Here is a 19,217-nt window from a genome sequence, read left to right as displayed (position 1 = left end):
TAGTATGCTAATATTATAGAGCAGTGATTTCCAGTCTTTTGCATCTCTTGGCACAGTGATCCAGGCACTAAATCGAGGCCCACCATCGGTATTTAAGGATAGATTTGATCATTTAAACGAAAATGAATGATGTGTTCATAATTGAAAAAAATAATAATTTACTAATTCTATTGCCAAAAGTATATTGTTGATCATGGTTTTCAAAATAATATGAAAGTTTTGTACATGTTTCCGGTTCTACAATACGGAATTCAAGAGAGAATTTAAATCTGATATTAGGGCTTTTAATGAACAACTTATTCATTTATTTGTTGCATCACTGAAAAGAAAAATTGGAGTTTAATGCGCCTCCATAAAATTACCAATAATATCAAAACGTATATAAATGCTATTTTTTACACTGCTCTCCAAATACTATTTAAACTCCCGCAGCACATCTATGAATGCTACGCACATTGGTCGAAAACCGCTGTTATAGAGGAATACTGATATTGCAAGCACACGGTTAAGCAGGATGTACTAGAATGTCTCCCAAATAAAGAAATAGTATGTACAGTCGCCCCAAGAAGTGATGGCAGAGTTTCAGATTGCTTCGGTCACTCTGCACTGCCGTACGTTCAATGAAAACAGTGACTATAAGGTAAACATTCAATGCCTTCATCAGATCATATCAAATAAATTATATATTATATTGCGCTAAGAATGATGTAAAATGAATAACTGGAGGCAGTGATATTAGAAGTTAACACTTAGTTACCTTTCCCGATTTGAATGAATGTGAAATGTACTCCGCTCGCGGTGGGCAGAAGGCCTATAACTCCGTGTTCCTGGTTTAAATGTTTCCCAGGAATTCAAACACAGATGCTCTAGTTTTGAAGACCAGTTAAGGAAAATTATAGTGACTGCAATACACTGCCTTATTTTCAAATGCTATGGTGATGATCCAGCAACAATAAGGATGCCATAACAATGAAATTATTCTTCGTAATGATGCCCTACCTGCGGCAGCAGCAAGACCATACTGACTTTTATTCCGTCTTCCTCTCTCCAGTAATAATTATAATTAGCAACTTTATTCCCAATTGATGCAAAATTATTATTAGCTGTAAAGAGGTATGACAGATTCTGCCTTTTTCTCTTACACTAAACAATAAACAGGACCAAAACATGAGTTCATGAACTCTTGCAATGCAAAACCACGTACTCTTTACTCCATCTTTTAATCTTAATATCTGTCTTTTTAAATAAACTGTAATGTCCTGCTGAACAGAAAATGCTGATTTGGAAGTTTTGAACTCATTTGTTTGTTTATGAACCTCTGCATTTTACTACTCTTGCTAATCGATTATGCACTGAGGAAATCAGACTGACAGAAGTTAGCATTCTGCAAGGACCGCCGACTCTAGGCAAACATCAAGGTTCTTTTTTTATACTTCTTTCACCGACAGCCCTCTGGCTTATATTAAATAATCCAGATATTTTTCTTAATGGAAAACTGGCCAAAGGCAGTGTAATAACTGCATGTCTTCGAGTAATTGTTATCTCTTCTCGTGCGTGTTTATCGAAACATTTAAAATAGCTTACTGGCTTACGCCGTCTTCCCGCTTTCTGTCGTCGTCCATTGAGAAATTGGAAACGGATATAAACGACTATAAATAATTCCCTGGTATTGTAACTGAAATTATTTTATTAATAATAATTACTAATTTTTATTGTTTATTGAAGCCCCCTATTGTTCAGTCTTACGCTACTAAAAAATTATTGCGTGTTACCATACTAGACTTGAACTCCACAAATTATTCCTGACTGTCCCTGAGCGATAGTTGTGAAATTTCAATTAGATCCGTTTAGGATTTCCTATTATCGTAACTAAGGAACTGCTTCCTACAAATATGAAATATACAGGTACTTTGGCATTGCTTTATTGTTTTTGGTAACAGTTTTACGTATTAGGTTTCACTTCGTAGAGATATAAGGAAGAGTATGTGCACTGTTGCTGACCGAAAATTTCTGGATACTCCGCCGTCACTTCTTAGGCCGACTGTACCTACGATAAATCAACTCTTTTTCATTCATTGCCAGACGCCATGTATCCCAAACAGGGTGGTCAAGGGTTTAGAGTTATTGTTTTACAGGGAGGGGCACTAATCCTCCACCAACCCCACTTGACACGTAGGGAGAACGTTATGCCAACAGCGTCTGGTGTGGGTGTACCCAGGCGGTCACCCATCCAAGTACTAACCAGACCCAACGTTGTTTAACTTCGCTGATCGGACGGGAAGCGGTGTACTCAACGTGGTATGGCCGTTGGCACGTGGTATTCACTGCTATTATTTGTTATTGCAGTTAATCCCTGTTGTTACCAGAGAACTCAATATAATTAAGGTATGAATTTGACTAGTGAAAAAGATAATGAAAACTAAATCTAACCTCTCCAGGATGAAAAGCCATTCCTAACCTGGACAAAATTGTCAGATGGTAGGAAGAATTATCTATAAAAGACGCCATCGTACTGAGGAGAATAAATACTGAGAGTCTTGCTCAGAATGAGACTCACAACTCACGGTTGAAAATCCATGTTCCTGTTTTACCGCAAATCGGACAGAAAAAACGCATAAGATCTTCACAGTGATGATGTTTCTCGCTAGTTGTTGTTTCTAGTTGAAACTTTTATCCAAATTCGAAGAACTTTTAGGACTGGAGGAGTTGGATGCAGCCTTCCTTACCTCTCATTCCTGTGGTACTCTGTTGAGTTAAATGAAATCATTTGGGAATTAAAAGAATAAACCAAAAAAAAGCAGAATCAGAATTTTATTATATATCTCTATGTATATACCTAGGCTGCTTCCCCTAAGTCACTGGAAAAGAAATGAACCTAAATATCTTGTTTTAAAACGCCATAAGCTGTTCAAATGCCTCCAATAAAAGTCGCCTTCCTTAAACTGAGTACAAAGAGGAGCCGGTGCAGAAGTGGTAGCATAACCCTCCCGTAAATGAAAGACTTACAGCTCAGTTTCTTGGCCGGACAGGCTCTTGAATGAAGTTTGTTTCTTCCTTTGTCCCTGTTCATCTTGGTGGTACAGTTGGGGGTATGAATGTGAGTGTAGTTGTTGCACGTTGTAGTCTGTCTTGCAACTGTAAGTTAACAAATTGCAGTTGACGGGCATTAATCGTAAACATTCTCTTCGGAACTGAATCTTCTGGAGGTAATGCAATTAAATAAACGATAAATGGATGCCATCGTACAAAAGGGGCTAACCACTGAGTGTCATAACAAAACGATCTGGGCTACGGTTATGACACAGAACATTAATAACAGTACTCAGACATTCTTCCTCTTATGAGTCGTCTTCTGTGTGATTCTAGAGATTCCGACACATATCATTCTAAGCAATAAAATCTGCATATCAACCTAAACCTCTTCACCCTCTTCTTTGTTACTGAAACAAAATACGACGATACTAAACGATTTGAATAACATACAAGAGAATGTTTAGGTATAATAATGTGAATCAATCTCAAAGGAAGACGTGCAGTTAAATCCTTTGTAACCTACAATACACGCTTTTGAAATTAAGAACACAGCATATCAAGAGTCAATACAATTTGTAAGTTGGGCCTAAGCTTAACTGACAAGGAAAGTACAAATAAATGTTGAGAGGGCTGCCATCATATCATAACGAAGAAGGGGAACAGAAGAAGGATCAGGCGACGTGGAAGTATATTTTCAGAGAACGATAGTGTGGCATTACATTGCCCAGTATGCACGGACAACAGTTTGTAAGTAAAGGACAACCACAAAGACATACAAGAACAACAAGGGTAACATACAAACATTCCTCCACGCTAGGCATCGCCACCGTCGATATACAAAGTCCCTATATTCACTTAAGTGAATCGGACTGACTAGGGTGAGGAAGAACCTGCCTAAAGGTCTTGTGGTCGGCCTGGTAACCAACCTAAAACTTCCAGATTGCTGGCCATGAACACTTCCCGTTATACCATTAACCAAAATGTTGAGGAGAATTAGAAGGTTTAGTAATGCTGCCAATCACCTGCACGAGTTATTTAGGCACAAGATCAACTTCCACAATGCTCCAACCTTTCCATGACAGATATCACAAATTCGGAGACTTTACGTCAAATTATCAAATAATTGCACTGGATAAAGAGAAACATGGGAGAAACAAGATATGTCTAACAGCCTAACCGGTGCGAGAAAGGAACTCAGGTCTTATTAAGGCAGGTAATCAATATAGAACACAAATTGAGAGAGAGAGAGAGAGAGAGAGAGTGAGAGAAGGGGAATTGGATGGATGGTAACTGGCTTAAGTGAAAAGCCAATGAAATGGGAGAGACAGAGCGAGTGACTGTGCAACTTCTAACCTTTCATTACCTTCCTCAGAGAGAGAGAGAGAGAGAGAGAGAGAGAGAGAGGAGAAGGTAGAAGGGAAACTGTTTTTTTTCCCTATCGACCACTGAGGCCGAAGCCCCTGGTCATTAAGGCAAATATATATATATATATATATATATATATATATATATATATATATATATATATATATATATATATATATATATATATTGTTACGGAACAGAGAAAGATAATGTACACTTTAAGTGAGAATACTAAAAATCACTTCTGTCCCGTAAAGTTCCAGGTTCAAAACAAAAGAGTTAGGTAAAATTACAAGTTAAAGTTTAATGCTCAAACTAACAACAAAACATTCAGGACTCATAAGGATAATGTAATGGCAAAAAATAGGTTAAATATATGGTTAACTGCAATAGCCTCTATTAACACGAAATTAGCAAGAGTAAATTTATCTAAGTCAGCCCTGATAAAATGAGAAAACCAGATAATACTCAGTGAATGCAAGATATATTATTACAGATACAAAATATTATTATTAATGGCCGACACCAAAAATACATGAATCACAAAAAATCTCACTAGGCCTAGGAATTAACACCTTATTCTATACAGTACAAGGAAAAAAATGTAATAACACTTATACTCAAATTACACAGCTGCTAGATGGTTGGAGACTTCCTGAGCACTCACAATAATAACAACTGTACAGGGGAGGACAGAGATGTGAGCAAAATGAGGAGTAGATCTAAGTGGCAATTAATGCAGAGACTGAGCTCATTATATAGGGGCCGGCAGAGCTTGATACAACTTGTAAAAAGGACGCGCAAATGAAGCCATAGGGGACAAAGAGTTGACAATCCTGCTCTGAACAACAGAAAGAACGACTTACTCTATGATAAAAGTAGAAGAGGGGAGTGAGGTAGAACACGCTCGTGATCAAACATGCAGCATACTGTACGTTAGAATTACACAAAGGATGATGAAATCATAGGCTATGTAACACCTAACCACAAAGAAAAAGAAATTTACAAAGGAAATTTCTTATTACTCTAAAACAATCTGTCTAAAGTCTAGATAAGCAATCAGCAATAACATTTTCTTTCCCCTTGACATGTTGTATGTCTAATGAATACTCCTGAAGAAGCAGACTCCATCTTGTCAATCTCTGATTTTTATCTTTAAACTTACTAAGGAATTTCAGTGGGTTATGATCGGTATAAATGACAATGGGGTCAAATCCAGAACACAAATAAAATGAAAAATGCTGTAAACCCAAAATCAAGGCCAAAAGCTCTTTCTCAATAGTTGAGTAATTCTTTTGAGGTGGAGTGAACTTCTTACTGTAATAAGATACAGGGTGTTCAATACCCTGATCATCCTCTTGCAGCAAAACAGCCCCAGCTCCTGTATCACTTGCGTCAACAGCCATCTTAAAAGGCTTAGCAAAATTTGGAGTAGCGAGCACTGGCTGACTTAATATGATAGCTTTAAGTTTGCTGAAAGAGGATTCACAGTTATCGGTCCAGACAAATTTAACTCCCTTTTTCAGTAGGTCTGTAAGTGGTGACACAAGAATTGAAAAGTTAAGAACAATTCTCCTGTAATAACCTACCATTCCCAAAAATCTTTGTAGCTCTTTCCTACTTTTAGGTCTGGGAAGATCACTTATAACCTGAACCTTAGCTCCTGGTGGTGCAACATGTCCATCACCAATTACGTACCCAAGGTACTGAACTTTAGCTTGACCAAACTCACACTTTGATAAATTAGCTACAAGATTAGCCTGAACCAAACGCTCAAGAAATTTACTGATATGGCATAGGTGATCTTTCCAGTTGTCACTGAAGATTAATACATCATCAATATAAACAACACACCCTGCCAAGCCCTCTGTTACAACATTCATGAGCTTCTGAAATGTGGCTGGTGCATTCTTCATACCATATGGCATTACAGAACATGCAAAAGTCTTTCCTAGTGTTACAAAACATGAGATCTCCCTAGCACGTTCAGTCATAGGTACTTGCCAGTATCCCTTTAACAAATCAAACTTACTTATGTACCTAGCCTTTCCGATCTTGTCTATGCAATCTTCCTCGCGAGGGAGAGGGTAAGTGTCTGTTTTGGTTATCTGATTAACACGTCTGTAGTCGATGCAAAGCCGCTGTGACCCACCTGGCTTAGAGACTAGAGTGACAGGAGAACTCCACTCGCTTTGACAGGGCTCAATCATCTTGTGGTCCAACAGGTAGCCAAGCTCCTTCTCGATGAGAGGAACTTTCACTGGGTTCACACGGTAAGGAGGCAATTTAATTGGCTTTGCGTCTCCAACATCGACATCATGCATCAACACAGTGGTTCTTCCTGGAGTGGCACGAAACACTGTGGGTACTCCTGCAGTAATGCCGAAAATTCCTGCCTTTCCTCGGGAGCTAGATGAGAAAGCTTAGTCTGGAGATCATTCATGATATCAGGATTCTTCCCCAAACTATCACTCAGGCTCCTGCTGCATGGGAGAACTTCACTTGCAGACTCGGGTGGAACAGCTACAGTGCAGACTGGGTTATTTTCGTCCCGCCTGTGATATAACTTTAGCATGTTGATGTGACAAAGTTGGTTGTTCTTTCTACGATCTGGTGTGGCGATGACATAGTTGACATCACTGAGTTTCTTCTCCACGAAATAAGGACCACTAAACTTGGCTTGAAGAAGTTGCCCATGCACCAGTAACAGAATCAAAACCTGATCTCCTGAGTGAAAGTGGCGTAACCTGGACTTCTTATCATACCAAGTCTTCATCTTCTCCTGAGCAGCTCCTAAATTCTCTTTCGCCAGCTGTAAAGCAGTGGACAGCCGTTCTTTGAACTTCATCACATACTCCAGCAGGTTCACATCATCTTCCTCCGACAGCCAGCATTCCTTGAATAACTTAAGGGGTCCTCTTACTTGATGACCAAACAGTAGTTCAAAAGGTGAGAAGCCCAGTGATTCATTTGGAGATTCTCTTGCGGCAAATACAACGAATGGAAGACCTTTATCCCAGTCTTTCTGATGTTCCAAACAGCATTTCTTGAGCATCGATTTGAGTGTTTGATGATATCTCTCCAACGCTCCTTGGGTCTGGGGATGGTAAGCTGAAGACGTGATCTGGGTGATGCCCAACTCTTTCAGAGACTGCTTGAAAACATTTGACATGAAATTACTTCCCCGGTCTGACTGTACCTCCTTGGGCAAACCAAACTTTGTGAAGAACCCTAGCATTTCCTTAACCACGTTCTTTGCTGAGATATTTCTAAGCGGAATGGCTTCAGGATAACGAGTAGCCATATCAATCAGGGTCAACACATAAGAAAATCCTGAAGAAGTCTTAGGAAGAGGGCCCACAATATCCACCAACACACGGGTGAATGGCGCCTCAAAAGGAAGAATGAGAACTAGAGGTGCAACCTTTTCGGTCTGATTACACTTCCCCACAACTTGACAGGTGTGACAAAACTTACAATACCAGGAAAAGTGTCTGAAGATACCTGGCCAGTAGAAGTGTTTCAAAATGCGTGCCACAGTCTTCCTCACTCCAAGGTGTCCTGCCAAACTGGAATCATGAGCCACTCTAATGATATCCTGCCTACAAACACGAGGGATGACAACTTGATGTACAACCTCCCATTCACAGTGGGCTGATGCTGTTGGGGGTCTCCACTTGCTCATAAGTACTCCTGACTTTATATAATAACAAGTAGAAGCACCAGCTGACTCTTCCTCACTGCAAGCAGAGTTAGCTAGACCTTTCAACTCAGGGTCAGCAACCTGCAACTCAACCAACTCTTGACGAGACAAATTATCAACACTACGGGGTACTGCCTCATCTGGTGAGTGGTCCATATTAGCAAGAAAAGTGTCAGCTAGGATAACATCATCATCATCATTATCCTCTAAGTCACCAGTAACTTTAGACTTAGCCCTAGTGACAGCACATGCAGAGAACACATCAGGGACATCACAATCCTGGGCCGCAGCCACTGGCTCACTAGACAGCTGAGGAGCTGGACACACTTGACTTCCACCAATATCATTTCCAAGTAAGAAAGTTACACTGGACATTGGGAATGTCTCAACCAACCCAATCATAACGGAACCATTAACAAAACCAGACTCTAAATTCACTCTGCACAGAGGGACAGAGAAGTAATTATTCCCTACACCTTGTAAGATTACAGTTTCATGAGAGGAATTAACATTAGAGCCTAGAACACTGGTCATCGTAAAGGATTGGCAAGCACCTGTATCACGATATATTTTAACTGATTTCCTGTCATTACTGTCCAGAGGACTGACAAAACCATCAGACAGGAAATTAGCACATGAACTCTTGAGAGTGTCACCCACGTTACTGCTCAAAAGAGGAGCTCCATCATGAGAATTTAATTTACCCCTCAAAGCAGGTTCAGTTAACTCAGTTAAAGAAATCTGGGAACTCTCAAGGGTGGACACTAGACCAATTGACTGAATATTTAAAGACTCCTTTTTGTTCACATCACGCTGTCTCCTGAAACATTTCTCCGTAGTATGACCAAGCTTACTACAATAAGTACATTTACTTTTCTGAAATCTAGAGGTGAAGCTGGTATTTACTTCCTGAGAAACATCATCTTTATTCTCTTTCCTGTTACCTGTACTCTGAGTAGAGGCAACGTACTTACTCTCAGCTTTCCTTTTTTCTTTAGAGTATGTCTTGTGAGTGAGACATATTAATCAGCTAAAACTGCAGCATCAGACAAATTATCTATTCTTTTCTCATCAAGATATAGGCTTACATCTTTATTAATACACCTTTTGAAGTCCTCCAGCAAAATCATCTGCTTAAATTTACCAAAATCAGAATCCACATTCTTAGAATTTAACCAGTGCTCTAACAGATCTTCTTTGATTTTTGCATACTCAACATGGGATTGCTTATCTTGCTTATAAGTTGTCTTAAATTTTACTCTATAGGCTTCAGGAACAAGCTCATAGGCCTTAAGAATCAAGCTCTTAACTACATCATAATTATCAGATTGATCCTGAGGCAAAGATGCATAAGTTACTTGAGCTTTACCGGTGAGAACAGTTTGAAGGAGTACTGGCCAATACTTTTTGGGCCAATTAAAACCTGTAGCTACCCTCTCAAACAACTGAAAATACTTTGTTAAAGCAGATTCATTAAAAGGAGGGACAAGTTTAACATTTTTAGCCACATCAAAATCATCAGAGCTAGATGATCCAGTTCCACCTTGTTTCATGCAATACTCATGGTCTGCCTGAATCCTAGCAAGTTCAATTTGTGCCTGAGCCTCCTGAATACGAGCAATTGCCTGAAATTCAGCCTCCTTAGCACGAGCCTCCTGCAGGGCTAGCTGTAACTTAGCTAATTCAATCTGCGTTTGCTCATTTGGAGGAGTTACATTAAACAAGCTTTCATTAATCATGTCAACAATTTGATCTTTAGAATGATGAGAGCGAACAGCAATTCCCAATTGTTGAGGAACAAGCTTAAGTTCATACTTTGTTCTGTTTTCTACATCACACACTGTTTGCACATTTGACAAAAAATCTTTGGCTTCATCAAGAGTAGTAATAGTAGACATCATGAATAAATCACAGTCACAAAATATCAAGCAATATCCTTATGATAATATCCTGAATATCCTGATAAGAGGTCGTCAAATTTATGTTACGGAACAGAGAAAGATAATGTACACTTTAAGTGAGAATACTAAAAATCATTACTGTCCCGCAAAGTTCCAGGTTCAAAACAAAAGAGTTAGGTAAAATTACAAGTTAAAGTTTAATGCTCAAACTAACAACAAAACATTCAGGACTCATAAGGATAATGTAATGGCAAAAAATAGGTTAAATATATGGTTAACTGCAATAGCCTCTATTAACACGAAATTAGCAAGAGTAAATTTATCTAAGTCAGCCCTGATAAAATGAGAAAACCAGATAATACTCAGTGAATGCAAGATATATTATTACAGATACAAAATATTATTATTAATGGCTGACACCAAAAATACATGAATCACAAAAAATCTCACTAGGCCTAGGAATTAACACCTTATGCTATACAGTACAAGGCAAAAAATGTAATAACACATACTCAAATTACACAGCTGCTAGATGGTTGGAGACTTCCTGAGCACTCACAATAATAACAACTGTACAGGGGAGGACAGAGATGTGAGCAAAATGAGTTGATCTAAGTGGCAATTAATGCAGAGACTGAGCTCATTATATAGGGGCCGGCAGAGCTTGATACAACTTGTAAAAAGGACGAGCAAATGAAGCCACAGGGGACAAAGAGTTGACAATCCTGCTCTGAACAACAGAAAGAACGACTTACTCTATGATAAGGGTAGAAGAGGGGAGTGAGGTAGAACACGCTCGTGATCAAACATGCAGCATACTGTACGTTAGAATTACACAAAGGATGATGAAATCATAGGCTATGTAACAATATATATATATATATATATATATATATATATAACAAACAGTTAAACCTGCACTAATGGAGAAAATACTTGGATTAAGGAAACACCATCGATTGCAGACATGTAATGCCTTTCTACATTACACACCTGCACTCATCAAGTGCTGATTGTCGGTTGAGGCACATGGATCAATATAGGGGATATAAATATATGATAGAGAACCTGAGGAGTCAGGAACTACTTAATATACGTCGACTGTAGACCATAATTAAGAAAACAGTTGTGCAAAATTTACATACTTACAACAGGTGAAATACCTTGTTAAAAAAAAACGGCATCGACCGAAAATGCCCAGTACCTCTCTATATTGCACACTTGCACTCATCAATTGCTGACCGTCAGGCAAGGCACGTGGTTTGATATAGGGGAAATCAATATTAGAAACAGATTAGTCTGAAACAGGAACCATTTGAAGTACGTCAAGTACTGGGAACCAGTGGATTGTGGTGACGAAAAGCTCACTGGGGACGGGGAGCCTAAAAAGGGAAGCTGGTTTTATGGCGTGGGTCATTGACTAATTTATTATTCCGTACTGTTGCAGTTTGTCAGCATGAAGATCTGCGATGGACAGAAGGTTCAGTTGGATGAGAGCTTCATTGTGGTCGACGAAGTTCGAGCCGAGTATGATTCTCACTGTCCTTTCCTGAACTTTTTCGAGTTTATTTCGTTGAGTAATGTAGAGGGATGACGACCAGATTGGAGAAGCATAGCACAACTAGGGAAGAAGGAACATAATGTACAGATATGTAAGGTCTTGAGCAGGGAAACCTAATTTTTTCCAGCGTGCACAGTATAGTATGTGTAGCCTTCAGGAAGCAGCAATGATGGATGAATTTCTGTGGTGTCCAAGCGAAGTTTATCATCAGTGATGATGCCCAGCAGTTTGGTGGTGTGCGCTACTTCTAGGGTGTGATAACAGAGTCTGAATGTTGGGGGTGGTACAGGTAATATTGCTAGGTCAAAATGCATGACTACTGTTTTGTTGTCGTTAATGGTAATGTGATTTTCACGTGTTCAGCCTCCAGGCCTGAAGAGTGTTAAGGTTGTTTGTCACGGGGGGATGTAAATTTGGGAAATAGAAATGCCAAATACTGCTCGAAAGTAGAGACAACGAACTGATTTGTGAAAATCAAGTAGTGAGTTTTATTTTACGCTGGCCTACTTCGCCGATTCTCTGAGGAAGAGAATTTATAAACTTTCTCAACAGTACACAGCAGAGACTAATTACTCAGGAGCACTTGTTGTTAGTACTGTTAGCTTCTTGCGAAAGTGACTCCACCCCTGACAATCAATAACTAATACTAATAATAATGGACAGGTTCTTGCCGGTGCTTAACTCCTTGCTCGCACAACTGCTTTAAGTTTAAATATGGAAGAACTAGCTTAAATACCAGTCGTAAAATGATATGCAAGGAGTTTGTGCAAACAAGGAGTGGCAAACTAAAGCAAGCTTAATGTGGAGAAATAAAACATGATTCTAATTACATTAAGCTCAAAGAAAAGAGCTGTAAATTTATTGATTACAATAAAATGAATTTACATTATATGAGTCTCAAAATGAATTCAGAAGGGGAATTCACGGTTACAAACGGACTCATGAATTCAAATAACAAAGGAAATACACTCACTTCCTCATTCAAAAGCTAATCGAACTTAAGCCTAGAAAAACGAACAGAAATACTGGTCAGTGGAAGGACGGAGCTGAAGCTATGAAAGACTCTGTGTCTGCTTGTCGAACACCATGCACTGCTATTCACTGCTAAGCTTGCTTCGCTGATCACCGTCTAGGTGGAGATCCAGGAAATCGCTGTACAACGGAGACACTGCTCTCTACGCTGGGCACAAACAATCCTACTCTCGAGGTGGTCCAAAATTGACTAAGTTCAAACTGGGAATGGGGGTAAGAGATGGCCGTGTTCGCCAGAAGTAGGCATGGCCTAACTTCAATGATCAATGGAGAGAGGGCAAACAATATACACATGCAATAATATAACTCAGTGAAAGCACTAATGTCGTGCATAAAAATGGTCACTTATAAAACAGTGACAAATGTTCTGAACACCATCCCGATCAAAGTGCATACGAGGACGGTTGAACTGAGTGATGCCCAGTGGGAGTTCCACTAGAGTTCGTGTTTTTCTCACAAAAGTACAATGTCACGAATTTGTACAAATACACAATCGTGCGAATTCATGACATGACGCCCCATCAAAATCAAATTTTTCTTGGGGAAATATTTACGATTAATCTATCTATCTATCTATTGCCAGACGCCTCAATCCCGTTTGGGGTGGCCACAAACAAATCGCCTCCAAGTCGCCCTGTCCCCCGCCATTTCACTACCCTGCTCCCAACTCACACCCCCCTCTCTCATATACCTCTCCACCCCATCCCTCCATCTCATCCTCGGTCTCCCCCTCCCTCTTCCACCCTCCACCTCACTCACATACACTCTCTTCGTCAGTCTTTCACCCTCCATCCTCTCCACATGGCCAAACCACCTCAGTGTGTTCCTCACAACGCTTCCTATCACATCCACATCAACACCACAACGCTCCTTTATATCCTCATTCGTCAGCCTGTCTCTCCACGTGACTCCACAAGCTCCTCTTAAATAACTCATTTCCACTGCTCTCACTCTTGACTTGTGTCCTTCCAACAACGTCCAAGCTTCACTTCCGTACGTTAGAGTTGGTATCACAATACTGTCATGTAGTAACTTTTTTACTTCCATGCTCACTTCCCTGTTTCTTATCACTGCTTTCAAGGAACCAGCAACCTTTCTTCCCTGCTGTACCCTTTCAAGCACTTCACCCTCCAAACCTCCATCCTTACTCATCACACTACCCAAATACTTAAACGTACTCACATTTTCCAATTCCTCACCATCCAACCTCGCTATACATTCACTGACTTCACCTCTCTCAAAGATCATCACTTTACTCTTCCCTACATTCACCTTTAGGTTCCGTTTCTTACACACTCTCTCAAACTCATCCACCAAGCCTTGAAGCTCCCCTTCATCTTCACTCAACAACACAGTATCATCTGCAAACAACAGTACAGGGAGTTTCCAAACACTATCCTCTCTCACCAGGGCCACTCCAACATCCACTACCCTACCTTGTACCTCTTTTATTACCCCATCCATGTACAGATTGAACAACCATGGAGACATGACACAGCCCTGTTTCAAACCAACTTTCAAAGAGAAAAATTCACTTAGTTCACCATCCACACGCACTGCAGCCTTAGCACCATCATACATACTCTTCACAGCATTCAACAACTTCCCATCTACTCCATATATTCTTAACACTTTCCACAATCCTTGTCTATCCACCCTGTCATATGCTTTCTCCAAATCCATGAAAGCCGCATACAACTTCTTTCCCTTCTCTAGAAACTTTTCCACTAAAGATCTAAGAATGAATATCTGATCTACACAACCTCTTCCCTTCCTAAAGCCTCCCTGTTCTTCTCCAACTAATTTCTCTGTTCTTTCTCTAACTCTGTCTATAAGTATCCTACCATACACTTTTCCTATTATACTAAGAAGACAAATGCCCCTATGATTACCACACACTTCTTTTTCCCCTTTTCCTTTGTACAAGGGAATAATTATACCTGACTTCCAATCCTCCGGGACTCTACCTTCCTCCCAGGCCAATCTGCACATCTTCCACATCCATTCTACTACTATCTCTCCCCCATGCTTCAGCATCTCACCACACACTCCATCAATTCCTGGGGCTTTCCCCGATTTAACTTTCTTCATTGCTTCCACAACCTCTATCCTACTGATTTCTACCTGTCTTCTCACCTCCCTCCTTCTCCCAGCCATTCCCCAGCCACTTATACTCGCATTACTTCCATCCTCTACGTTCAACAATTCCTTAAAGTGTTCTCTCCATCTGCTCACTTTTTCTCCCTTCTCCACTAGTAATCTACCATGTTTATCTTTCACTCCCCTGCTAACTTCACTTCCACCCTGTCTTACTCTTTTCACTTCTCTCCAGAACATTTTCTTACAGTCCCTCCACTTTACACTCAAATTCCTTCCAAATTCCTCATCCACTCTCTTCTTACTCTCTCTTACTAATCTTTTCACCTCTCTCTTCCTTTCCACATATAACTCTCTCTTCTGCCTCTCAACTTCTTCCACGCCCCTATTTCTCATCCATTCATTGTATGCTTTCTTCTTTTGTGCCACAGCCTGTTTCACCTCTTCAGTCCACCACGCTGTTCCTTGCACCCCCCTCCGTCTTCTCTTCCTTCCACACACCACATCACATGCTGCACATGTTTCTTCTGTAAATATCTTGCACACACCTTCCACGTCTCCCATCTGCTCCAATTCATATTTGCCCAATCGTTCCTCCACTTCTCTCTTATACTCTGCCTTTTTCTCATCCTCTTGTAACCTTTCCACTCTCCTTGCAACTACTCCTTCCTCTCGTCTTTCCCTTCTTCTATTCCTCCATCTTACTTGCATCCTAATTCTGGCCACCACCAAGTAGTGGTCAGAAAGGCCACTCCCCCAACCTCTATAAACTCTTGCATCCAATATACATCTTCGCATCCTTTCATCCACACACACATAATCAATCATTGCCTTCCTTTCATTCAGTTCACCACCCACCCTTCTCATCACTCGCCATGTATACCTGTGGATCATTTTATGCCTGAAGAGGGTATTGGCTATTACCAACCCCCTCCCAGCACAGATGTCCACTAACGCACTCCCATTCTTATCTATCTCAGCAGGCACACCCCACTCACCAACTATTCCATCCACCTTCACATTACCAACTTTACCATTCATATCACCGATCAAAAACACTCTCTCATTCCTTCCAAACTTTTCCATGCACACTTCCACATTTGTCCAGAACTCTTCTCTCACTCTTCTAGCACGATCTTGCGTTGGCGCATACACACACACAATCGCCCACATTTGTATTCCAACTTTCAACTTTACCCACACAATCCTTGACCCAACTGATCCATACTGTCTTATGCTCTTCTTCCATCTTTTACTCACAACTATACACACTCCTTCCTTTGCCCTCTCATTCTCATCTACTCCTGCACATATACCCCATCCATACTCCCATTCTCTCACACTTTCTCCTCTCCATTTTGTTTCAGTTATTCCACATACATCCACTTTCGCATCCTCAAGCACCTGGACAATCTCTCTCTCTTTCACCTCATCATTCGCTCCTCTTACATTCCATGTACACATTACCAAGTCCTTTGTCCGGTCCTGGGTCGTCAACGTTTGGTCAGTCCTTGTCCGAGGCTTCTTGTTTGTTTTTTTAGTTAGTTGTTTTCCGGGGAGGGGCACTAACCCTCCGCCAACCCTTTTAGTCGCCTTTTACGACAAGCAGGGATACTGGGGGAGTATTCTTGAAAACCCCTACCCCCAGGGTAGTACGATTAATACATACATATAAATCCTAACTCAGTCACACAAGATTCACACTGTGGTGTGTGTACTATCCTGCTACAGGAGAAAATCACAGCCTCCAATGAGCGAAAAAAAATAAAACTCATATTTATGTTAATAGAAGCAAACTTGAGGAAAAAACTCCGTGACAATGGTGAAATATCCTGTACTCAGGTCAAACTGAGCAAAAATTCGCTACATTTACATTAACAACTAATTGTTATGTAGCATGGTGAATGTAATACACTGTGTAGTTGTGACAGTTGTAGTGTAACTGGTCCTATGTGTAAAATGATATGATACAAATTAATAGTAAATGGAGACAACGAGGCAGAAGAGAAGAGGCGGCAGCATGCGGCAGAGATGATCAGCTGATCTGCATGACAAAACTGCTACACCCACCAGCTGTACCTGCGAAATCAATCAAGGTGAAGCATCAAAAGTGTCAGTGCGACAAACAATTTTTATTAAATTACGATCTCTCTCTCTGCCTAGCAGTCAGTACATATGCTACAAAAAGTACACTATTATTTTCTTAATGGATACGTTATTAACCAGGAAACGTAGTCAATGGATTGCATAAATCTCTGATGACCCCTGTAGTTTATTGGTTAAACCTAACTCTACACTTATGATTAATATCAGCAAACTGAGAATCCTTACGCAATCTTGGGCAGGTCATATTTTAACACCCGACGTGGTGTGAACACTCATGTGGATAATGTGCATTCTCTGGGAATCCTCAGAGAGGCCCACAGCTCAAGATGCTCCACAAGGTAATTCAGCCACAGCCTCGGATTGCCCCTGCAGGGTCTCAAACTTCCCCCTTAACCTACGGTACATATGTATGTACAGGCCCCGGACATAATGTGTCCTGTCAGGCCAACAAGCGAGACGTCAAGTCTGCACCCACATTACGACTGTCCTGTCTCTCAACTGACTCAGAGATTATGGGTGTGGATCCAAACGGCACAGGAAGGACATGTCCTTGATTGGTGGTACATTGACACACATTGCAGGAATGCACGAACCTATCTATTTCCTGTCCCATCCCTGACAAGAAAAAGTCAGGACGGATACGGCACTGGGTTTTCCTTTTGCCCATGTGACCTCCTGATACTGAACAATGACCCCATTCTAACACTGCTTGGTGATATTTAGCGGGAACTACAAACTGCAGTCGAACCTCACCCTGGGGTGTTCGTGACATGGTAGAGCCATCCTTGTTTACGAAGGAACCTGGCTTGACCTCCCCGTGAATACTTAATCACTCTGCCCTTTTGTTTTATCCGCACAGCAGCAAGTGTCGGGTCAGAATATTGTTCTTGGACAACATCTTGGCTACAAATCAGATCTTGCGGTGATGCAATGGTCACCGGGTTGACACAGTTTGGAGCCTTGGCCATAGCTCATGTTACTGCAGCCAAAGTCTGAGTAGCGTCATCTATGGTGCAATTATGCTTGGCACCTGGTATGTTGCCTATTATTAGGTCAAACAAAGTTTCTGGCATGACAACTGCAAGTGTCATACCAGTGTAAAATGGAGATGCCACCTGGATATATGCCTTAGGGAACAATCTCACTGATCCATCATTAAGCTGAGCTTGGATCTGTCGACCTATGTACTCCTCAGGCCAAACTAGACTCTGCCTGACAGGGCAACCTGAGGAACCATTGTCTCTCAGGACCTTTACAGGAATGTCTCCCACAAACCCTGGCTGAACAAGGAAGGCATTGTTGCCTGTGGGAGGGCCTGTGGAGGAAGCAACCAGCCATTGATAAGACTGTGAAACGAATGATGCAGCAAATATGGCGCCCTGAGAACTGGATTCCTGAGGGATTGTGCCCACCATCTGGGGAGTTGAAGCATTGACCACCTGTGGTAGAAAGTTCACTGTCGCTGGGGGACTAGTGAACTGTGGAGAAGTACCTGTACTGGTGGGGATGGTACCGCTGTGCACTTGTTGTGGAATGAAAGCTGTGTTTGCATCCTGCCTCCGATACACTAAAGTTGATTGTCCTGAATGAGGGTTATGTGGTTTGTCCTTGCTCTGCTGCTGCTTGAGATACTGCTGCTGGTTAGAGTTCTACTTGTCATACCGCTTCCACTCTGGTTTCTGGGTATTTTCCCCCTGGTCCTTCTTTTGCAGTTTGTTTGGACCTTGGCCATTATTCTGAGAATGGCCTTGATGCCGGGGTTCAGTCTGAGATGGTTTCCCAAATTTGTCAGCTTTCCTGTTCCAGGTGTGTTGCTTATGAGTTTGGTACTCGTACGCAGTGAAGAATGCATCAGCCTTCTCCACCATTTGGCTGGCATCCCTTACCTGGCAGATCTTAAGCTGAGCCATAAGCTCAGCAGGCCTGAACTTTTCTAGCTGCGTGCGTATCATAAAGTCAATTATCCCCTCTCGTGTGCAAGGGGTTTCATCTTTCTCCATCCACTCATCTAAGTAAGCAGTAAGCTGATTGAGGAACTGAACAGCAGTCTCCTTTTCTTGTAGATGCGCCCTCATAAACTGACTCCTAGCTTTGTAAACTGTGAGACGTACACTTTGATGAGTGTGGCCTTCATCATCTCATACGTAAGATTGTCTCCACGAATTCTGTGGAGAATATCGAGGGCAGGGCCCTCAAACAAGCTAAGAAACTGGAGCCACATAGCTGCCTCATCCAGCTGGTACAGCTGTGCCATGTCTTCAAAACGGGCTATGAATGGCTCGATTCGCTCGCCTTCCTTGTATGAAGGAAGCTTTTGGAATTGCCGGAACATTTGCAGGAAGAGCACTCGTGGAGCTTGGGTTAGCTGCACCAGATGTGTCTGAAGCCAAGGAGGCTCACTTGAGCTTCAGCATCTCGA

At 41.2% G+C, this 19,217-nt stretch overlaps 1 pseudogene; it reads right to left on the bottom strand.

The window, feature by feature from the left end:
* Window positions 1-2,187: 2,187 nt before the first annotated feature.
* LOC145400910 (5S ribosomal RNA) lies at window positions 2,188-2,312 on the bottom strand (annotated as a pseudogene).
* Window positions 2,313-19,217: the final 16,905 nt, after the last annotated feature.

Source organism: Coenobita brevimanus, chromosome 53 (genome assembly GCF_032717465.1).
Source record: "Coenobita brevimanus isolate Jiangsu-jjx chromosome 53, ASM3271746v2, whole genome shotgun sequence".
Taxonomy (NCBI): Eukaryota; Metazoa; Arthropoda; class Malacostraca; order Decapoda; family Coenobitidae; genus Coenobita; species Coenobita brevimanus.
This window is presented reverse-complemented; position numbering and strand designations above follow the sequence as displayed.